The following is a 23282-nucleotide window of genomic DNA, read 5'->3' as shown; positions in this document are numbered from 1 at the left end:
AGCTATTATATTATATTCATCAGCCTTAGCTGGTTTATATAATGAAGATACAATAATTACAATTTATTTTTTCCTTAATTGAGAATAAAGAAAAATAAAGGTAGTATTAAAGACAATAATAAAATCGGAAATAATATATTTTCCAACACCCCCCTCAAGTTGGTGCATAGATATCTATCATGCTCAACTTGTCTATCAAATACTCAAAAGTAGGCCTTGCCAAGCTTTTGGTCAGGATATCCGCAGTTTGTTGACTTGAAGTCACGAAGGGTAGACATATGATTCCCGCATCTAACTTCTCCTTTATGAAGTGTCGATCAATCTCGATATGCTTGGTTCTGTCATGTTGAACTGGATTATGAGCTATGCTAATAGCAGCTTTACTGTCAGAGTACACTTTCAATGGAAGCTCAATTTTCATCTTAAGTTCTTCTAGGACTCTAAGGATCCATAATCCTTCACAAATACCTTGAGACATAGCTCTAAACTCGGCCTCTGCATTACTCCTTGCTACAACTACTTGTTTCTTGCTCCTCCATGTCACAAGATTACCCCAAACATAGGTACAATATCCAGATGTTGATCTTCTATCTGTGACTCAACCTGCCCAATCGGCATCGGTGAAGATAGACACATTTTTTTCACTAGTCTTCTTAAAAAATAATCCTTTTCCAGGATTTCCCTTCAAATATCTTAGTATCCTATATACTGCCTCAAGATGTTCCTCGAAAGGAGAATGCATAAACTGACTCACTACACTAACTGAGAAAGCAATATCAGGTCGGGTGTGTGACAAATAAATCAGTTTCCCAACCAATATCTGATATCTCCCAGTATCAACAGAAACATTACCTTCTCCCCAAATTTTAGCATTAGGATCCATAGGGGTATCTGCAGGACGACATCCACTCATTCCTGTTTCTTTCAACAAGTCTATAATGTATTTCTGCTGTGAAACCACAATACCATTTTTTGACCGAGCAACCTCCATACCTAGAAAATATCTCATGAATCCCAGATCCTTGATTTCAAAGTCTACTGCCAATTTCTCTTTTACTCTTGCCATTTCCACTGTATCGTCTCCAGTAAGGACAATATCATCAACATAAACAATCAGGACAACAACTTTCCTATCATGGGAGAATATTGTGAACAAGGTGTGGTCAGCCTGTCCTTGGATGTACCCTTGTTTCTTCATGGACTGAGTGAATTTTTCAAACCAAGCTTTAGGGGACTGCTTTAATCAATACAAAGACTTATTTAGTTTGCACACATTTGATCCAAATTTGTTTTCAAAACCAGGAGGAATGTCCATATATATTTCTTCTTCTAGATCGCCATTAAGAAAGGCATTCTTAACATCTAACTGGTGCAAAGGCCAATCCATGTTAGCAGCAAGAGACAAAAGAATTTTGACAGTGTTCAATTTTGCAACAGGAGCAAATGTCTCTGAGTAATCTATACCATAGGTCTGAGTAAAGCCTTTAGCCACCAAGCGAGCCTTCTACCTTTCAATTGACCCATCTGAATTATACTTCATAGTAAACACCCATTTACATCCAACTGTCTTCTTGCCATCTGGTAGTGGCGTAACACTCTAAGTTTTGTTCTTTTCTAGAGCTTTCATCTCCTCAAGTACAGCTTCCCTCCACTTTGGAATTTCTAGAGCAACCTGTACACTTTTTGGAATTTCTACACTAGACAATTTTGAAGTGAAGGCAGACATAGATGAAGACAAATTTGAATATGATATAAAATTGGACATGGGATGTTTAGTGCAAGATCTGACAGGTTTTCTAATGGCAACAGGATCATCTATATCAGGATACAAAATACGACTCTCAGAAACAGAGATAGACTTACCTTTTCTTTTGTTAGGAAATTGATCATTCCTCGGTTCAAATTCCTAGCAGTGTTGAGATGTGGACTTGTCCTTTCCTTTATGGTGCTTTTTCACAAAAACCTTTCCTTTCCAAGTCCCGTTTCCTAATTCAAATTTGTTTTGTTGAAGTGACTCATTATTTTGTGGCATTTCAATTAGATCATCATTATCATTGTTTTTTAGGATTCTCATTGTTTTCTACAAGAGAAAATGTAGGCTCGGATTCACAAGGTTCCTTACTCTTGACAGGAGTAGGATCAAAAGAGATGACAAAGCTTTTCTCGAAAACTTTGATTCCGTTTTACTATGACAGAATGGTTGTAAGTGCTCATAGTGATTTTACCGAGATGGTAAACATGGGGATGAGAATAGAAGAGGGCGTCTGTGAGGGGCGATTGGTGAAAAAGAGTGATTCACCTGGAAGTTCCAAGAAATATGGGAATGGTTCGTCCAAAAAGAAGGAAAATGATGTTAATTCTATTTTGCAAGAAAAGCATATGAGATCTTCGAGAAGCAATCAACGTTATCAGCATGTGGCGTCAGTTGCCGCGATTATTAATGTTGCTCCAATTCTTCAAGTAGCACCAAATTATTAACTATGTTTTCAAAAACGTACTCATCAACAGAATCGTGTCCAAAGTCAAGCGGAATTTGATCCAATTTCGATGTCCTATGCGGAATTATATTTTGCTTTGATACAAAAGAATTTAGTACAGACTATGACTCCACCAGCTACTCCAAAGGGAATTCCATAGTGGTATAAATCTTACTATCATTGTGGATTCCATCAAGGTGCACCCGATCATGACATTGAAACTTTTCTTGCTTTGAAAGTTGAGGTTAAAAGACTAGTTCAAAGCGATATTTTGTCTTTTGAAGACTTTGGTCCTAATGTGCAAGCCAATCTATTACCTAAACATGGTGGTGCAACTATGAATATGGTTGGGAGGCATCCTGGAAAGTATCTTGTCTTTGATGTGTAAGTTGAGTATGCGCCTAAGAGGGGGAGGGGGGGTGAATTAGGTTCTTTGAAAACTTTTTCCAGTTTTATGAAAACCTATTATTTATTTTCTGTTTTGGTTATGCAATGAAAATATAAAGTGCAGAAAGAAGAACACCGAGACGTATACTAGTTCCCCTCACAATTCGAGAGTACTCCAGTCCCATTACCACATGTAAGAGATTTTATTATTGTTAGATCTTATATACATGACAGTCTAGTCTTTCTATACACACTCTAACAAGAACACCAAGTACAATCCTCTTGGATTTTTCACTAAGTCCACTAAGAGAACAATCCTCTCTTAATGACTTTTTTGTTTCCAATAGTCCTGGACAACAAGGATAACAAGAACAATACGAGTTTATACAAGTTTTGAAAGATGGAACAATATATCAATCTATTGATTGATCTTCTCCTTTTAAGAAATCAATTCTCTTTATGACATACAAATTCTCTAAGAATGGTATGTATGAAACTATATGAATGTATATTGAAAATTATGTGTAGAAAGTTTCACCAGAAAATTTAATCAAGAACACTTGAGAAAATTTGAAAAGATGAAGAGAAAAATTGTTTGAAATATTAGTGTGAAGGAGGTGAATTCAAATTCTGAAAATATGTGGTATATATAATCCTTATACACCTTTATAAATGGTCATAATTCATGAATGGATGCCATGATTCAATAACTCAATTTCAGAAAATGTTTTCATGAAAAAATGCATTTATTTCGGCCACTAGTTCAGTGGTAATCGGTTACCCAAAATGGTGTAATCGGTTAGACCTGAATCAACGTTAAATTTTTTTGAAAATTTTCACCATGTAATCGATTACCCAAAACATGGTAACCGATTACCTGCTACAAAAATTGTCACAAGAGGAAGCGCAGACAGTTGGTAATCGGTTACTCCAAACCTACCATCAAGGCAGAATGACCAAATGTAGTTGAAAATGAATTGTAAGGACAAATGAAAATATTTAAGAGGCCTCAATGAAACATGACGTGTATGAATGAAACTATTGAGCACTTGAATGAACATAGAGAGGTTGAGAACTTTATACCTTAATAATTTGATCAATTCAATAGAAATCTTCAAGACTTGAAATGATTTTATAAGTGAAGCTTGACTTGTGCTTGAGTCTTGAACCATTCTTTTTGCGATGCACATTTTCTTCTAGAGCATGTCTTCATCAAAACACTTTGAGAAGCTTGTCTTCACATGATGTCAATCTGATGAGAAGATCCTTGGTCGAGATGCATGCAACTTTGTGCGAGCCGAGTTATTACAAGCACGATCATGTTTCTTGCCATATCTGTTCAAGAAAACCTTGAGGGTGTGTTATGGTAAAGAGATATTTCCAAGAGATGCTAGATGAAAATCTTATTCAAATAACCATAGATAGGGATGGAGATAAGCATGGTGTGAATGCCATAGTTCCCCATTTCAATATCCTCGAACTAGTTGTTATTGCCTTCAATAGTCAAAAGTATGTCGTTTCTTCTTTGGTTATTTGTATGGCGGGTCCTACACCCTATGAATCTGACAGAGTTGTTCCTTATAAATACAATGCTACAATGTCGGAAGATGGAAAGGAAGTCCCCGTCCCTTCCCTTTCTTCTGTTGTGAATATTGTTGATGTAAGCAGTGTAACCCGAAGTGATAGAGTATTTGCTTATGTGCCCCCTAAAATAATTGAAGATACTTCGGTGGGTAAGAAAGCTCAGGCAGAAAATCCTATTGTGCAGTCTGGCTAGTCCAATAGTGTAAACCAAAAATATGATCATGATGAAGTACTGAAGTTGATGAAGAGAAGCGAATATAATGTGATTGATCAATTATTGCATACCCCGTCCAAAATATTTGGCTTATCTTTGTTGATGAATTCAGAAGATCATAGAGAGGCATTGGAGAAGGTCTTAGAGCAAGCCTATGTAGATCATGATGTAACAATTGGTCAATTCGATGGCATTGTGGCCAACATTACTGCGTGTAACAACCTGAGATTTAGTGATGAAGAATTGCCTGAGCAAGGGAGAAACCGTAATTTGACTTTGCACATTTCCATGAATTGCCAAGAAGATGCTTTGTCCAATGTGCTAGTTGACACTAGCTCTTCTTTGAATGTTATGCCAAAGTCTACTTTGTCCAATCTCTATTATCAAGGTGCTTCGATGAGGTTTAATGGGTTGTTGTGAAAGCCTTTGATGGCTCGAGGAAAATTGTGATTGGAGAAGTTGGTCTCCCCTTAAAGATAGGTCCTTGCTCATTTCAGATTACATTTGAAGTTATGGACATTCATCACACCTATAGTTGTCTCCTAGGTCGTCCATGGATTCACGAAGCTGGGGCAGTGACATCAACCCTCTATCAGAAGTTAAAATTTGTGAAAAAAGGAAAGTTAGTGCTCGTGGCTAGCGAACAAGCCATGTTGGTAAGTCATCTCTCTTCATTCTCGTAAATTGATGCTGATGAGGTTGTGGGAACTCCATTACAAGCTCTTTATGTCGTTGATAATGCTGTTAAGAATAATAGGGCATCCTTGACTTCTTTGAAAGATTCCTAATAGCTTGTGGAGAACGATCAATCTGTTGGATGGGGTCAAGTTGTTGAACTTGCTGAAAGCAAAAACAGAGCTGGTTTAGGCTTCTCTCCTGGTTCAACCCGTAGAGATTTGAAGTGTATTCAATAAGTTTTTCACAGTGCTGGGTTCATCCACTCCGAAGATTAATCTGCTGCTGCAATCTTGGAAGATGATGAAGAACAAGAAGTGCCAAACTTTGTGACGCACTGATTGATGTGCCAGAATTGGACCGCCGTTGATGTTCCCTCTATTGTTCACTTGTCAAAGTAATATGTTTTTATTATTTTCAAAAAATAAATCCTTTCATTATGACCAATGTGAAAGCGAATTTACGCGGGCTTTGTTTCAAGTTTTATCAGCATTAATAAAATGTTATTTTGTTTATCCATATTATATTTTCTCTTTTTTCTTTTTTTGAAAAAATGGTAACATAAAAACCAAGATAATAATCACTTTTTCATATTTGCATCATGCTTGTTCGTTTATTTATTCATATTCTAAAATCAAGCATAAAATCACTGTGCCCATTGATTGTTAAACCCATTGAAAACAATGACGTTATGCCCTCTCCCAACTTTGAATTCCCTGTGTTTGAAACAAAAGAAGAGGATTTTAAATATATTTCTGATAAGATTTCCCGTTTTCTTGATCATGAGGAAAATACCATTCAGCCTCATAAGAGCCATTGTATTTTCTTGGCCTTATCAAGATATGTCAGGTCTTGATACTTATATCATGGAGCATAAATTACCATTCAAGCCAGAGTGTCTTCCAGTTAAATAGAAGTTGAGAAGAACTCATCCTGATATGGTTGTTAAGATCAAAGAGGAGGTTCAGAAGCAGATTTATGCTGGTTTCCTTATTACTTCTAGATATCCCAAGTGGGTGGCCAACATTATGCCTGTTCCAAAGGAGGATGGCAAAGTTCAGATGTGCGTTGATTATAGAGATTTGAATAAAGCCAGCCCAAAGGATGATTTTCCTCTGCCACACATTGAGATGTTGGTAGATAATACAACTAATTTCAATGTGTTCTCCTTTATGGATGGTTTATCTGGTTATAATCAGATCAATATGGCACCCAAGGACATGGAAAAGACAACATTTATTACACCTCGAGGAACATTATGTTATAGAGCGATGCCTTTCGGTTTAAAGAATGTTGGTGCAACGTACCAGAGAGCCATGGCTACTCTTTTCCATGACATGATGCACAAAGAGATAAAGGATTATGGAAATGATATGATTTCTAACTAGAAGACTGAAGAAGATCATGTTAAGTATTTGTTGAAGTTGTTTCAGCGTTTAAGAAATTTTAAACTCCGCTTGAATCCTAATCTGTGTACTTTTGGTGTCCGTTCAGGAAAGATGTTGGGCTTCATTGTCAGTCAGAAGAGTATTGGGGTAGATCCTGATAAATTTAGAGTTATACAAGAGATTCCTACACCAAAGATAGAAAAGCAAGTCAGAGGATTCCTCGGTCGTCTGAATTACATATCCAAGTTTATATCTTACATGACTGCCATATATGGGCCAATCTTCAAGCTTCTCTGTAAAGATCAAGGTTGTATTTGGACAAATGAATTCAATAAATCTTTTGACAACATCAAGGAGTATCTTCTTGAACCTCTTATCTAGTCTCCTCTAGTGGAAGGAAGACCATTGATCATGTACTTAACTGTGTTAGAATAGTCCACGGGTTGTGTACTTGGACAATATGATGAAACTTGTAGAAAGGAGCATTCCATCTACTATCTGAGTAAGAAGTTTACAAAATGCGAGTCTTGGTACACCATGCTTGAGAAGACTGGTTGTGCTTCATCATGGGCTTCCAAACGTCTACGCAAGTATATGATTAATCATACCACTTGGTTGATATCCAAAATGGATCCAATCAAGTATATTATTGAAAAGCCTGCTTTGATTGGGAGGATTTCTCCTTAGGATTCTCATATCCCTTTCACTACAAGATTGATGTTTGATTGTACGAATAACATGGAATAATATAAAGCTTGTATCATGGGTCATGAAGAAGCCATTGATTTGAGAATTAAGATCCTTGATGTATATGGAGATTCAACCTTGGTGGTTAATCAGATTAAAGGAGAATGGGAGACTCATCATCTGGGCTTGATTCCTTACAAAGATTATGCAAAGAGTTTGTTAACTTTCTTCAACAAAGTTGAGTTTCATCATATACCTCGTGAAGAGAATCAAATGGTGGATGCTTTGGCTACTTTGTCTTTTATGTATAAAGTAAATCATTGGAATGATGCGCCTCATATCAGAATTATGCTCCTTGATAGGCTTGCTCATGTATTCGCAGCATAATAAGTCACAAATGATAAGCCTTGATATAATGATATCAAGTGTTTCTCCGAAGTCAGGAGTACCCGCTTGGGGCATCCAATAGAGATAAGAAGGCTTTGAGAAGACTGGATGCAAATTTCTTTCTTAATGAAGATGTGATGTACAAGAGAAACTTTGACATGGTCTTGCTCAGATATGTGGATAGACACGAAGCAGACATGTTAATGCAATAAGTTTATGAAGGGTCCTTTGGTACTCACGCCAATGGACATGTAATGGCTAAAAAGATGTTAAGGGCAGCTTACTATTGGCTGGAAATAGAATCTGATTGCTGTAAATATGTGAAGAAGTGCCATAAATGTCAAATTTATGTTGATAAGATTCATGTGCCTCAGACTCTTCTCAATATTATTTCATCCCCATGGTCTTTCTCAATGTGGGGAATTGGCATGATTGGTATGATTGAACCCAAGGCTTTGAACGAACGTCATTTCATTCTGGTGGTTATTGATTACTTCACCAAATGGGTTGAAGCAGCATCTTACGCTAATGTGGCCAAGCAGGTTGTGGTAAGATTTATCAAGAATCAAATTATTTTTCGATGTGGTGTTCCAAGTAAGATCATCAGTGATAATGGGTAAAATTTGAATAATAAGATGATGAAAGAGCTTTGTGACGACTTCGAGATTGAACATCATAACTCTTTTCCTAACAGACCTAGGATGAATGGGGTTGTATAAGCTATAAATAAGAATATTAGGAAGATTATCCAAAAAATGGTTATGACATATAAGGATTGGCATGAGATGCTCCCTTTTGGCTTTGCATGGGTATCATACCTTCGTCCTCACTTCAATAAGGGCAACCCATTTCTCTCTTGTGTATGGAATGGAAGCATTGCTCCTCGTTGAGGTTAAAATCCTATCAATGTGAGTCTTGATGGAAACCAAATTGTCTGAGGCTGAATGGTGTCAAAGCAGATGTTATTAATTAAATTTGATTAAAGAGAAGAGGATGGCAACTTTGTGTTATGGTCAATTATATCAAAAGAGAATGAAGAAATCATTTGATAAGAAGGTTCAACCTCGTGTATTCAAAGAAGGCGACCTCATGGTCAAAAAGATCTTATCTTTCAACATTGATTCTAGGGACATGTGGACTCCTAATTATGAAGGCTCGTATGTTATTAAGAGGGTCTTCTCTGGCGGTGCAATGACTCTTACGACTATGGATAGTGAGGAGCTCCCTCGTCTTGTGAATGTCGATGCAGTCAAAAAATATTTCGTCTAGGAAAAATAAAATAACAACTCGCTAAGTTGAAAACCCGAAAGGGCGGAAAAAATGAGGGTCTCGGTGGATTGAAAACCCAAAAGGGAGGTCTAGGAAAAAATTTGAGACATGAATAGAAAATAATCATCCTGGTAGATGAATACCCGAGAGGGAAATCTACAAAAAAGTTAGGGATTATGGAAAGTAAATGCATCAAGCCAGACTTGATCATTTGAAGCAACAGTGCATATCAAAGATTCTCATTCAGTCATCCTCGACCGAAGTTCTAAGCATAGAGGGATTAAAAGTTGTAAGGGATAATAGTGGTCATTATATTTCAATGCAACCTTTTCCATATACTTAGTATTTTTCAACTTCCTAATGATCCATGGAGTCACGCCATTTGCGGACTACCATTCTATCAATAAAATTTTAGCCTTTTGCCAATTTATTTGATGTTCTTATCTTGTTTCAGTTTACGAAATTTCATTTATTTTTTATGATAATATTTGAAACAAAATCTATATAAACAATCATCTTATTAAAATTTACAAAAAAAATATTTTCCTTGATTTGTGAATATAAAAGATGAATGCCAACAGTGATCTCAAGGGTGGTAAGATCTTGAAGAGTGGGGCTCAGTGTTCTCCTAAGAAATGATTTTCCTTATGAATGTATCCAGACTCATCAATTCCCACAGCAGAGATCGTGGGAATGGTAGAATCCCCAATGAAGTCTCCAACATGTCTTCATAATAGAGTTTGTTCGAATGTTTCTTATCCCCGACAAACCATTCCCTCCCTCGGAATGGAGTTCATGCTTTTAGAAGATGAACTTTGGGTCTCCAAGCAATATCTTTTTTTCTCTCTCCAGAAGGATTTAAGCCTTGTATCATGATTTAGATCCTTTGATGGCTTATGATCATTCATTGCAGGGTTTTCTTCAGCTGAATCTCTAGCAAAATCTCCAGTACCATCTCCACCTTATTGAGATCATCCGAGTATCCGATTATAGTGTGTTATATGTCTAACCCTTTGTGCCTCTTTTATCAGCATATTCATACACATATGCATAGTGTCATGGTGTTTATTTGTACATCTTACATTTCTTGGTGTTTACCCTTTCTCTTTCTTTGACCTTTCTCTCCAATTTATTCATGTCATGGTGTTCATACACATATGCATAGTGTCATGGTGTTCATTATCTAGATGGAATTAATCTCCCATTTGAATTTATTTCCTCGTTGGATTGAGTCTAGTTTGACCTTTCTCTCCAATTTATTCATGGGTTGAACTTTGGTCCCTGGAGCTTATTACCTTGGTTAAGTTATCACTTGGCTTATAGTTAGGTAATAATTTCTCTTACCTTCGGTTGGTTACCTTGTTAAGCTATCACTCGGCTGATAGTTGGTAATCTTTCCTTTTGGGCTTATTACCTTTGTTAAGTTATCACTTGGCTGATAATTAGGTAATAATTTCTCTTACCTTCGGTTGGTTACCTTGTTAAGTTGTCACTTGGATGGTATTTGGTAATCTTTCCTTTTGAACCATATTACCTTTGTTAAGCTATCACTTGGCTGATAGTTGTGTAATAATTTCTCTTACCTTCGGTTGGTTACCTTTTTAAGCTATCACTTGGCTGGTAGTTGGTAATTTTTCCTGTTGCGCTTATTACCTTTGTTAAGTTATCACTCGACTAATAGTTAGGTAATACTTCTCTTACCTTTTTTTGGTTATCTTGTTAATCTATGACTTAGTTGATAATTGGTATTTTTTCCTTTTGGACCTTATTAGTTAAGTTATCACTTAGCTTATAGTTAGGTAATAATGTCTCTTACCTTTGGTTGGTTACCTTGTTAATCTATCACTTGGCTGGTAGTTGGTAATCATTCCTTTTGGGCTTATTACCTTTACTAAGCTATCACTTGGCTGATAGTTAGCTAATATTCCTTCTTTCCTTTTGGCCTTATTACCTTGTTAAGCTATCAATTGGCTGGTAATTAGGTAATTTTCCCCCTAGTGGGGTTGGGCATTCCCTTTGATTGATATTTCCCCCGAAGAATTCTTACATTGATAAGTCTTTCCCCATTGAGTCTTTATTCGTTTGTTTTCTAACCGCGTATTGGTTTCTTTCCAATACAATAGTTATTCCCGAGTCGAGTCATTTCTCGATGCTTTATTTTCCTGGAGGACATCCCTTTGTCTCCAAGAGTTTCATGTTATAGTTTTATCTGTGGGTTTTTCCTTTTCCCCGGTGGAACTTTGTTTGTCCACAACTGAGTCCCCCCTTTGGAATTTGTTATTCCCCTACGAAATTTCAGTCTCCTTGTTTCTCCACCAGTTCTTTGTCTCTCATGGCGCTATATTCCCCACAGAGATCCTTTTCTACATTCATATCATGTCATAAGCATTTTGTCAATATCTTAGGGCCAAAAATTCGGTATTATGTATTTAAATCTCTTCAATCTCATCGAAACGAATATTTTAATCTTCATATATACCCTAATTTTTAACCCTAAGATCCCATATATTATTTGCATCCTTTAGTTTTCCTTTTGCAGGGATCACCAAGCACCTCTTTGTTGGTGTTTTACCTTTGTGTTTATATGTTTATTGCTTATCTAACCACTAATAAAAACAGAAAAAATATGGCTTGTTTTCTTTAAGTTCATTGTGCAAGGTAGGGCTTTTCATATGGAGTATCAAGCATGGTTCCTCAACTATGGTTTGTTTTGATTCCTCAAGTCAAATGGTGTTCAACCATTGATTCTCAAGGGGGTTATCTCTTAAAACATGATCTCTAAGGTTCTCAAGCATCTTTCAATCTCATTTTGGTCAAGATTATCTCAAAGGGTTGTTGCTTATTTCTCAAAAAGAGTCAAAGGCTCATGCGTTTAATTTCATGCCTTCTTCAATAAGTTACCTTAAACTTTGAGCAACTTAATCAAAAGATATTCTAGGACACCTTATTCTGTGTTCATACGATCATACATGTACCTTGAAATTTAAGAGAAGTCCAATTACACAAGTTTATTCCAAGAGGTTTGACCAAACATAGTCAACATTTGAGGTCAAAGTTCAAAGGATCACAACTCCTTCAATTCTCAATATTTTTTAATGCTTCTTTTTGCATGTGACTCTTCTCTATAGTATATAAAACTTATCTTAACATGAAAAGAGCCAATTATTCTTGGAGGATCATCAAAAGTTTGAAGACATTATAGGTCATTTGTAGAGTTAGTGAAATTTGACATATTTTCAAGTGACTTTTTCTCAACTTTCAAGGTTCAGACCTTCTTCAACTTTCATTATTTGAGGCTGATTAATTTTATACGATATTATTTGTGATGCCCTCTACAAGTTTTCTTCAAGGATCAAAGTCAAATTATGCTTGGAAGGTCATGGAATACTTTGAGACATTATAGGTCAATTTAAGCCATTAGGGACTTAGAATTTTCCAAGTTGCATTATCAGTTCTTTTGTGCCAATTTCAACATGCCATAATTTTGTGCTCAAGTATCCAAATTTAACCTTTGTTAGCACATTGTGATCTTTGATATGATGTCAACAAATTCAAGAAGAATGGGATCAAAAAGCCTTCTGAGCAAGATGCCTCATTGAGTTAAACATGGTGACTTAGAATTGAAGAAATCACCGTGATCAGAATTTTGAACTTCACTACTCCTTAATTACAAGCCAATTCACCACACATTTTAGACCTAAACATGTTTAATCAAGTCTCCAGAAGTTAAATGACTCATAAAACACATGATTTGGCTAAGTTTTGATCATTTTACAACTCACATTTTTCTCACATCACGAGAAAATTCATTTTGCACGAATTGAGCATCTTTTGGCATGTATGAGATCACCAATCACTTTTCTATAAATAGAGAAATATGTTTTCTTCATTATCAAGCTTTAGAGAGCCATAAAACATATGCTCCATTCTCAAACATTTCCAGAAAGTGTATCATTTTGAAAGGCATTATGAATTTTCTATTTTATTTCATTTTTAGAATTCATTTTAAAAATATTGTTGATGCATTTTATTTTATTCTCTTGCATTTTATGTTTGTTTGATCTTTGTTGACTTCTGTTGGCCTTGGATCTTGGTTATTTTGATCATAGGTCTCATCAAACTCAATGGATCTTGGGTGTTGATGGGGTGAAAACCCTAATCCACCAAGATGGATGATTGATTATGATGATGACGTGATCAATCCTTTGATCCAATCTGGGCTTGGTTTCTCTTCTTCTTCTTCATTTCTTCCTCTTCCTTTTTTCTCTTGATCAATTGGATGGTTTGTGTCCATCTTGTTCATGATGTGTGGATTAGAACTTGATAAACTTTCATCGTTTCAAATCTACCTCCTAATTGATCATGGATCATTTAAGGTACACTGAATTGATGCATAAGTTTGTCCTAAGTATCATGAAGTATTGATTGATGTAATGGACCACACTTCTAGCCTTTGTGCTTGATCCATCTTTTTTTTTGTGGCATAACTTCAGGAGAATGATTCATATATCATTTCTCTAGCAAGTATTAACACCAATATTATTATTGACCCACCTTAGATAGTTGTGACTTCTACATAAACCCAATTACAATTACTTAACATAACACTAAATTTGTCCCGAATCAAAGAGTAAGTCATTTTAATAAGTGAGATTGTAAGTCTCTTACTTCCCATGGTACTGTGTGAAAAATATTGTTTCCTTTTCACCTAAGTGATCTAGTGGCATACTTGTTGATTTTATCCAAGTTAGAGTCCTTCTCATGGTGATGTAAAGGTCCATATTTTCATACTTATGGATGAATAGTTGAGTGTTCTCCCAAAAATGAAAAATTATCTTTCTATTCTTGATTACTAACACAACTTACTAACATGTTATTGTATTAAATTTACTTTAATGTCATTTATCTTATGCTCTTTATTTTATTTTTTTGTCATTTATTTTTTTCTATTTGTTGTATTCTTTTATTTTAGCATCTCATATCATATTGTTTGTGTTTATGTTTTTTTTCCTTTGTCCGTTTGGACTTCTTTTTCTTTTAAAGACATTAATAAAGAAAAAACCCTTAAAGTTTTGGTTCTCTTGATTCATGGACTTAAGGCTACCATCATTATCATTATTGTGGAGCTATGGATTTAGAACTAGGATCTTGACCCTTGTTTTGGGAGTTTGTGAATTGGGACCTTGGGATTCATCTTGTACCTTTGATATTAGGCTTCTTTTGAAGACTTGGCTTGGTTACTTTGGTTTTATCTGACTCATGGATTATTTTTTTGCTTATTTGGCTTGCTTAAGGATTTATCCAAAGGAGGGAATTCAAGTTTGAATCATGTCATAAAGCTTTCTATCTCTTTGTTAGATCTTTCCTCCCTAGATTTTACTTTATGTTCTAGGATAGTCTCTTCATCTCATCCCCTTCTTTGATTTTCAAAATCTTCTCCTCTTTTCAAAAACTTTCTTGTTTTCACACTTGAACCACTTTCTCAATAAGCCTTGACTTTTATCAAGTGATTTTCAAAATCTTTTCTTAATAAATGCTATTACATCTTCAGCATATTTAAACCAATTTCAAAAGACTTAAAAAATGCGCATAACTCATTCAAACCATTTTTTGTCCTTTGTGCGCTTTTTCTTTTAAAACTTTTTCTCAAAGTTTAGACATGAGTCATTTCCATAGTTGATATGTAATTCTCCTATCCCCATAGTATTGATGATAATTGTTTTCCACCTAAGAGAGCCAGTGCCATACTTGTTGATCTTTATCCAAGTTGGAGTCCTTCTCTGTGGTGATGTAAAGTTCTCATACTTTTGGGTGGCTAGTTGAGTGTTATCCTAAAAATGAAAAAAATGTCTTTTCATAAAAATGAACCAAAACAAACATCTTTGTTATTTTAACCATGAACTACACGATTTTGGTCCTTCATTTCACTTTGTTGGTACGTATGCACAAGGCTCAGGAAGTCTTAGCGAACACAAAAATTATTTAAAAAAAAATTCTCTTCTCATCTCCCCAATATTTTGCAAACAACACCATTTTTATGCCATAATGTACGGATTTTCAAAAAGGTTCTTATAGAGTACTATTTATGTTTAGGGTGTTAGTACTTTCCCTTTACATAACCAACCCCCGGACCCTTATCTCTGTTTTTTTTTGTTTTGTTTTAAAACTCCTTTGGGTTTTGTTCGTTCTTTTTCCCTTTCCATTGGAAATAGTAAAAGCATGGTGGCGACTATTGCTTTGTGAGTTAAGTTAATCAATAGCTTAAACTTAAATTTTTTACCGCTACACTTAGGAGAGGATGATCCTTTAGGAAATTAAGCATTTTGAGATGGGTTTTGAGCATTCTGGAAAATGTGGTGACACTGGGCTCATTGATGACCATCAGTCTGTTCTCTTGTGCTTGTCTATATACCTTGGGTTCGTAACTCCAAGGTACAACTTAAGTGCTTTCGTAAGGGAACAGACCAGGGACTTGAATTACCAAATGAGTAACCAGTATTTTCATTTTAGCTGCTGGATATGGAATCTCCAATACAACTACCTCATCCTCGTATTTGGTTAGGCACCCAATTTGAGTGGTACCTTGATCAATTAACTATTGTTCATAGCTTTTCAACCTTTCAAATGTTCCTAGATTGGAGTTATAATCTTTAAAGTTATCATGGTTTGCTGGGATAAAACCATGCTTTATCATTCGTTCTCTTATGAATAATATATGGGTATGGACCTCTTCCACCTTTTCAACCAGTTCTTGATTATCAAACTCCTCGACTGTGTTAACTGATGGTCCCAAATGTATCAGCATGGGATTAGTCCTACCATTCGGACTAGTAGGTGTAAATGTGATCGCCTTGCAATCAATCAAATCATGTACCTTGTGCTTCAATGCTTTACAGTTATCTATTGTATACCCAGGTGTATCCATATGATAGTCGCACCTGGCATTGGCATCATAACCTGGCGGGAATGGAGCATTCATTGGCCTTAGCTCCTTCAGTATCACCAATCCACCCTTGATAAAATAAGGAAGAATATAATTGTACGACATCGGTAGTGGTCGAATTGTCGTTCAGGCCTTCTGATCTTCTGTTGATTATAATTATGTTGTTATTGATCGTTCTACTAGTATTATTACTAAGGTGATTGATACGCTGGCTACTGATACTGAGCAGGCGCAACAACTACAACCTGATGATATGGAAACGAGAGTGGATGATGAGATTTCTTCCTTATTTGAGCTTCAATTATAAAATTAGCTTCCCCTTACTTATTTTTATGAAAATTGGAATAAGGTTTCTTTGCTTCGCTCGAGGTGCCGACAGTACTTGGTAACTTTCCATTCTTCTTTCACTAGTGGTGACGATGTCTAAGAAGTCCGATAAGACACTTTAGACCATTTTCTTAAGATATGGGACCCTTAGAGTTCCCATAAACTTGCCAATTAACTCCTTATCAAGAAGGGGTGGTTGGACTCTGGCAGCGAGTTCCCTCCAATGTTGTGCATGCTCCTTAAAGGACCCGTGGCTCCTTTGTGACATATCTTACAATTGAGTTTGGTTTGGCACCATGTTTGTGTTATATTGGTAGTGTTTTAGGAATGCTTCAACAAGGTTCCTCCATGATTGGACATGGTTCAGTTTGAGTTGCATGTACCATTCTAAAGATGCCCAACTAAGGCTATCTTGGAAATAATGAATTTGTAACTTGTCATTGTCCACACATGCTTCCATCTTATGACAATAGGCCCTTAGTTGAGTCCGCTGACAACTAACACATTTATATTTCTCAAAGTCAGGTACTTTGAACTTTTATGGGATTACCAGATCAGGAACCAAGCACATGTCCAGAACGTCGAGCCCTGGAATATTGTGCACCTCAATTTCTTTGAATTTTTCCTTGAGAGCCCGAGCCTCTCGATGATAGGATTAGGCAAAGCTTTAGCAGTAGGTACCATATGTGGTGCCTGAGGAGGCATAAAATAAACATACCGCAAATCCTTCTCATCATATAAAGATACTTGCCTTGCTGAGGCGGCGGAGTGGTCTGGAGCATCCAGGTTTACCATGGGAATTCTCATAGGTGGAAGAGAAGTAACTCCGTTTGGAGGAGTGCATCCCTGGGTCAGTCCAAATTCAAGGTTAGTCACCTCAATAATACAAAGTAAGGAAAAGCTTAGTTGAGAAGTGATGTTTCTGGCTTCAATTTCTACTTGTGGATTGTCCTTTTCTCTTTCCATAGCCATCATGGCTTCCAGTAGTTGATCCATATTACCTTTCATCACATCCATTTCTTCTCGTATAGCAGCCTAATTTTCCTTAACTTGATCCATTATTTACTGGTAGTTGATTTGAGTCCTATACCGGTGTCGAGAATTCAGCGTTGGTTCTAGATAAAAGGGAGAAGGGTATCATTTTTTGCTTTGAATAATGAAATTCATGAAGATGCGGGTTCATGACGATGCATGCAAAATGTTATTTTTATGTCCATTGATTTTATTTTCAGAGAATCTTTGGATTCATCAGTTGTAAAGCATTCAAAAGTGTAAGAGTGATAAAGAAGATAACAACCAAACAAGCTTTTTCATTCATTCATTTATAGACAAATATAATATATAAGAGTACATGTATAAAGTCTCCTAGCCACTATTAGTGCCTCACACTCTCTAAAGTTTCTCTAATTCATCTTGGAGATCTTTACCCATATATGTCTACAGAAAATGATGAAATAAAAAATGACCGGAGGAGTAATCTCAAGTGTCATATTCTCATATGCGTCTCTCAACCTTAAAGGCAAGGTGTGCAAAAACCTGTTGGTGAGCTCGACTAACTTCACGCATTTTCCCATACCATTTTCCAGCTTCTAGGTGAGCATGGTGAATAGCCTATCGATCTTGTCGTATCAAGCCTTCCAATTGTGGGACTCTCAATTCCCATTCATTCCTTATAGTCTCCATGGCTTTTCTTAAGCATTGGTTAGAAGACTTGAGGCTTTTCACTTCCTCGAGAGCCCTCTTCAGGCTAGCATGAGGGTTCTAGGAAGTCCGCGTAATATCTTCTTGGAGATGAGTCTCACGAGCAGCGCGAGCTTGGGCTTCCTAGAGTAACTGGGTGAGCTCTTTGATTTGGGCTTCGAGACCTTGTCTCATTTCCTTCTGGCCTTCCAAAGTCATATCCCAAAGATCCTCCGACTTACCATTTATTTGTTGGGAATCTTCAAGCTCTTGGTTTCGTTCCTTTCAAAAGTAACATGGTGGAACCTTAATTGTATCTCTTCATTTTCTTTCTCAAGCTTGGAAACAATATCCTTGAGTTCCTCAGCTTCTTGAATGGGAACATGCATAGGATCATGTACTTAGGGTGGAATAAGGACTTCACAACTGAAGGATAATTTGATTTGATGTGCCCTTTTCTTCACCCATTTATAGTAGGGTTCCTTGGACATACGGTTTCTCTTGCCCAACTCCTTTTTCTATTTGGGGTTAACTCTTCTCCATGATCTTCTAATTCTTCTTAACATGTCTAGGGCTTCGACTTACATATCATGTAAGATGAGATCTGTCAACAATAGGTCTTTAGGTGGACCTTCCATCGGGTACCCGAGTTATCTTAATGATAAGATCAGGTTGTAGTTGATGCAACCCTAGGACCTAATGAGAGGTATGTAAGGGAAATCTTTGCAGCTCAAGATAATACTTTCCACTTCCCACTCCCACTTATACTAGACAATAGAGCTTGCAAAAAGGGGCTCCAACTTCTGAGGCCAGCTAAGATCTACTGCCATGAAAGGTCCCTCTCGAGGCAAGTGTGACATAAGCCATGTGTAAAGTAGAGGAGAACAACACCTAATCATGCTTTATTCTTCTCGTGCGTGACATGATGGTAATAGTAAACATCGGCGAGAAGAGATGGAACCAGATTCTTGGCTAAGAAGGTGCGGATGATTGGAAGATCTATGAAATCATCGATGTCTGGAACAAGATGACTCCACTAATCATCAAGGTCAAGACAATGTTAAATGCTTTCCAATGCTTAGGTTTCTCTAATGCCCAAGATTTGGCTTCTAAGGAATTTTTGGAGAACCCATGTATAACCCATTTAACTTCAAGGTTATCCGCCACATCTTTTATAGGAAGGCTTAGAGCCGAGGCAATCATTTATGGTGAGGGTGTCTCTCCAAAACTGGTGAAAGGGTTATGATCTTTTAAGTATTGAACCAAAACCATTTCAAATTCCTCTATCATTGGGGAAAACTGGAAGCCTTAAAAAGTGAAGCATCCGAGAGATGGGCCATAAAGCTGAGTCAGAGAGACAATAGATCTTACATTCACATTTCATATCACTAAGCCCAATATCTTTCCATAGTCTTTGCTAAAGGCTTCTTTACTGATGGTAGTTAGCTTTCCACTCAAGGCTATCAAACTATCAACCCTTGGCACTTTGAACTTGAGCGAGCTAGTTCTTCTTCTTTCTGAACCCATTACAACTTTGAATTCTCACAATTTCAGTACTTCATTTTTCCCTTGAAAATAAAAGCACATAACATCGCGCCGTGAAAAATACCCTAGGGCATCGCATGCTCAAAATGAAACAAAGTCGCCATTGAATTTTTATTTATTCTAAAAGAAAGCGAAAGTATAAAGACCCCCAAAGGGAAGAGAAAAGGGTAGGGAAGTCGGTTATGCAAGAAGAAGGTATTAGTACCCCTCACATTTGTTGTACTCAACGGGAACCATTTTGGTTGCTCTTTTTGAACTTGGGTGTTATTATCTAAAGGTTACGTACAATTGGTTTCAATTAAGGGGAAAATAAGTTTTAAATTAATATGCTATCCAAGATTTTGAAACATTGTGCCTACCTATTCTCACAGTGCAATGAGAAAAACAGAGCTTCGTAGTTTGTGATAGAAAATGTTTGTTTGTTTGTTGATTTTGAGGAATGATGTTATACTCGTATCCTAGAAGTGTTTTGATGTTAGCTTCCTGATCCTAGTTTGGATGCTCTAAGCTTTTAGTCTGACTGTTAAGAAATGAATTATAACAGTCCTTTTATGGAAATGAGTTTCTATTTGGGCCATGAATTATGAAGGTTTGTAAAGGTTTATGTTTGAACCTATACATTGGTTTCTGAACGAAGAATGAGGAGTTTGAACCAAGAATGAGATGTCTGAACCAAGAATGAGGTGCCCGAAGCAACAAGGAAATGTCTGAACCAATGCAGAGTCGTAGGGGTTTTCCTGGACCATGGGATCAAGACAAATAACGTTTTTCCTAAAACAAGGGACTAACAATGCAAACAAGGGTCTGCCTAAACCAAAGGATTAATAAGTAAACCATGCAAGAGGGTTTGCCTAAACCAGGGGATTCACAAGGCAAACATGCAGGAGGGGTGTCAAAAAAACCAAGAGGTGTTGTGTTTGGTCCAAATAGAGTGGTGTTTTTTATGTTCATTGTTATGGGTTTTAATATGAGGATGAGTGTTGAAAATTGTCTTAATTTGGATTACATTAAATTCTATGAATGTATGTGAATACTTTGAACAACTGGGTCATGCGTACCATATTCGAAGGTATTCAAAATAAGGATATGAATACTCCCTCTTATTCCTTCTCCATTTCTTAAGGCTCGTGGCGCATAATTCACATCATAATTATTAAGTGTTTTGAGGTTTAAAAAGAGTTTTAATTCTGAATGGATGAGAAAATATATGAATGGAGTGAGGATTGCTTAAGGGATCATGTGTAGTCTAAGTCTTAATTTCTAATTCCAATTAAATGGTCAAGGGACTTGTTATCACCTAATTGAATAAAAATCCTAAGGGAGCATGTAATTTTTCTTGAAAGTCATGCCAAAAGACCTAAAGCCATTAATCCAATTAATTGATCAAAGTATCTTTGAATAAAAAATCAAATAAATCAAGGGGGGATCATTCCAAGAATTAGGTTAAGCTACCTATATAAAAAAAACCAAGACATCATGAAGAAAAAGTCAAAGGAACTTAAAGAATCAAAATTAGTCGTAACATGTAACCCTTATTTTACATTAATCCTAATCTACTTAATAATTAGGGATTTCAATTCTAACCGAAAATTAATCCTAGTATAAGATTAATAAGCCTAATTAGTTTTTCCATTAAAATGTCATTTTTTGAATGTGTTAAAAAGATCAAAAGAAAATTGTTGAAGATAAAGTAAATAGGAAATAATTTAACTCTGCCAATGGTATGCAATTCAATGAGAGTGTGTGAGTAGCACTAGGGTGAATGCCCGGACATTGTAAAGCACAAGTATTTTTTATTGTTGTTTGAATTTAAGAGATGGAGGGTGTATGAGTAAAAATTAGGGTGAGTGTGAAGTAAAGGGTAATGGACTGTAATTGAAGCCCAATGATGAATCATCATGGGGGAAAAGGTGAATGAGAGCCCCACATACACTCATATTCAGACAAGCCTCATCTCTCCTCTCTTCTACATGGCCACCATTAAAAATTGCTCCGCCGCACCAGAAATCGCTTCTGGCGGTGGAGTAGCCCAGAAATGCTTCAAATCACCATCATTAAACTTAACTCTTCCTTCTTTCTCTACTCTTCAACCTAGATTTTACTGAAACTCATATTATCCCCTAATTTCTAAGTCACAGACGAAGAACCCTAAAGGTTAAAATCCAAATTAAATGATATGGAATCATTATCTCAAGCAATGACCTTATGGCTTTTATCCATTATCACATGGGTTACAATATGGTAACAATATAAAGCACATAGGATGACGAATCAAGGATGTGGCCTACCTACAGAGTTGAGGACTGCTCTGGTAGTTGTTACAATGTTGGAAGATGAAGATGAAGCAAAGAAACCCAAAGATACACAATATTTAGGTAAGAATCTTGAACCTTAACCTTATGAAATTTCTTATTATTCTCCTATTCTTCTTTGTTTCTTTGAACTTTCGGAATTAAATGTTGTAACTGCTTGTTGTTGTTAGAATTGAGTAGGATAAGGATTAGGATTTATGCTATTGGATTGAACATGTGTTGATGATTATGAAGATTAGTGGAGTTACGGTACACGAATGAAGGCTTAGCTCAATTGGATGCAGTGCTTCAATGTGAAGCTCTCATTAATGGTGGAATGACCTTTAGTGAGTTTATGAGTCTGAGTATTGAAATTGGAAGAGTTTCTTTAGGGTGATTAATGAGCCACCATAAAGAAATGAAAAATGAGGTTTATATAGAGTGAATGAAGGTGAATTTAGGAGGGAAAGGTGGTTGCAAATAGGTTAGGAATGGATAAATTTCCACGCTTGGATGGTGATCTTAGACGCACTCTAATCAAGGGTTGAGGATCAATGAAAAATTAGTTAGGGTTATGTGTTAGTTGAGTGAAACAAGAATGGAAGGATTTGTGTTTCTTTTCAATAGAAATTAGTGTAAAAATTGGGTCACAAGTATGTTTGTTTGAGCACTGAGATTTAGTTATGAATTGAAAATTAGTTTATGTGTTTTGGAGGGAGATTTGAGCTTTGGGGAAATTTTGGAATTGCCCTTGCACACGTGGCATTGGGTTTGTTTATGACAGTTAACAGTTAGTTAGTAGTTATTTTAGGGTTAGTTAACAGTTAGTTAGATGTTAGTTTAGTGGTAGTTAACATCCTGTTAGATGGTTAGGACCTGTAACTAATTTGGTCAGTCAGGGCAGGGCTTTATGAGTACGTAAACTGCCTTGGTCAACTGGTAGTTAGAGCTAAGGCAAGGTGGATTTGGGTATGCATTATATGTATGTTGATTGACATGTTTGAATGGCCTTGTAATGTTTGAAATAATAGTGTATGATGCAATGCTTGTTATGAATGTGTATTGGTAATATGTGTATGATCAAATTTTGATGGGAACTGTTATAGTAGCTCGGATGTATGCATAGTATGCATGTGTATGCTACTAAACTGATATGACAGTTGTGCTTGGTGTTGAATGTATATTGTGATGTGCATTATCTTGTGTTTGTGTGTGTGTATGGATTAGTATGCATGCTATGTTTAGTTGTGTGAATTGTTTTTTATTTGTGGTATTTATAAGGGTATAAATTGTCATGATAGTTAGGGTATTGTGTATGTGTATGTGTATAGCATTGTGTGGATTATGTTGATGTTTACTGAATTTGTAGTGTTGTTTTGGCATAACATGGTGTAAGACCCCAATTTTTGACCCTAAGATCCCTCATGG

Source organism: Lathyrus oleraceus, chromosome 6 (genome assembly GCF_024323335.1).
Source record: "Lathyrus oleraceus cultivar Zhongwan6 chromosome 6, CAAS_Psat_ZW6_1.0, whole genome shotgun sequence".
Classification (NCBI taxonomy): domain Eukaryota; kingdom Viridiplantae; phylum Streptophyta; class Magnoliopsida; order Fabales; family Fabaceae; genus Lathyrus; species Lathyrus oleraceus.
Note: the sequence above shows the minus strand (reverse complement) of the source record.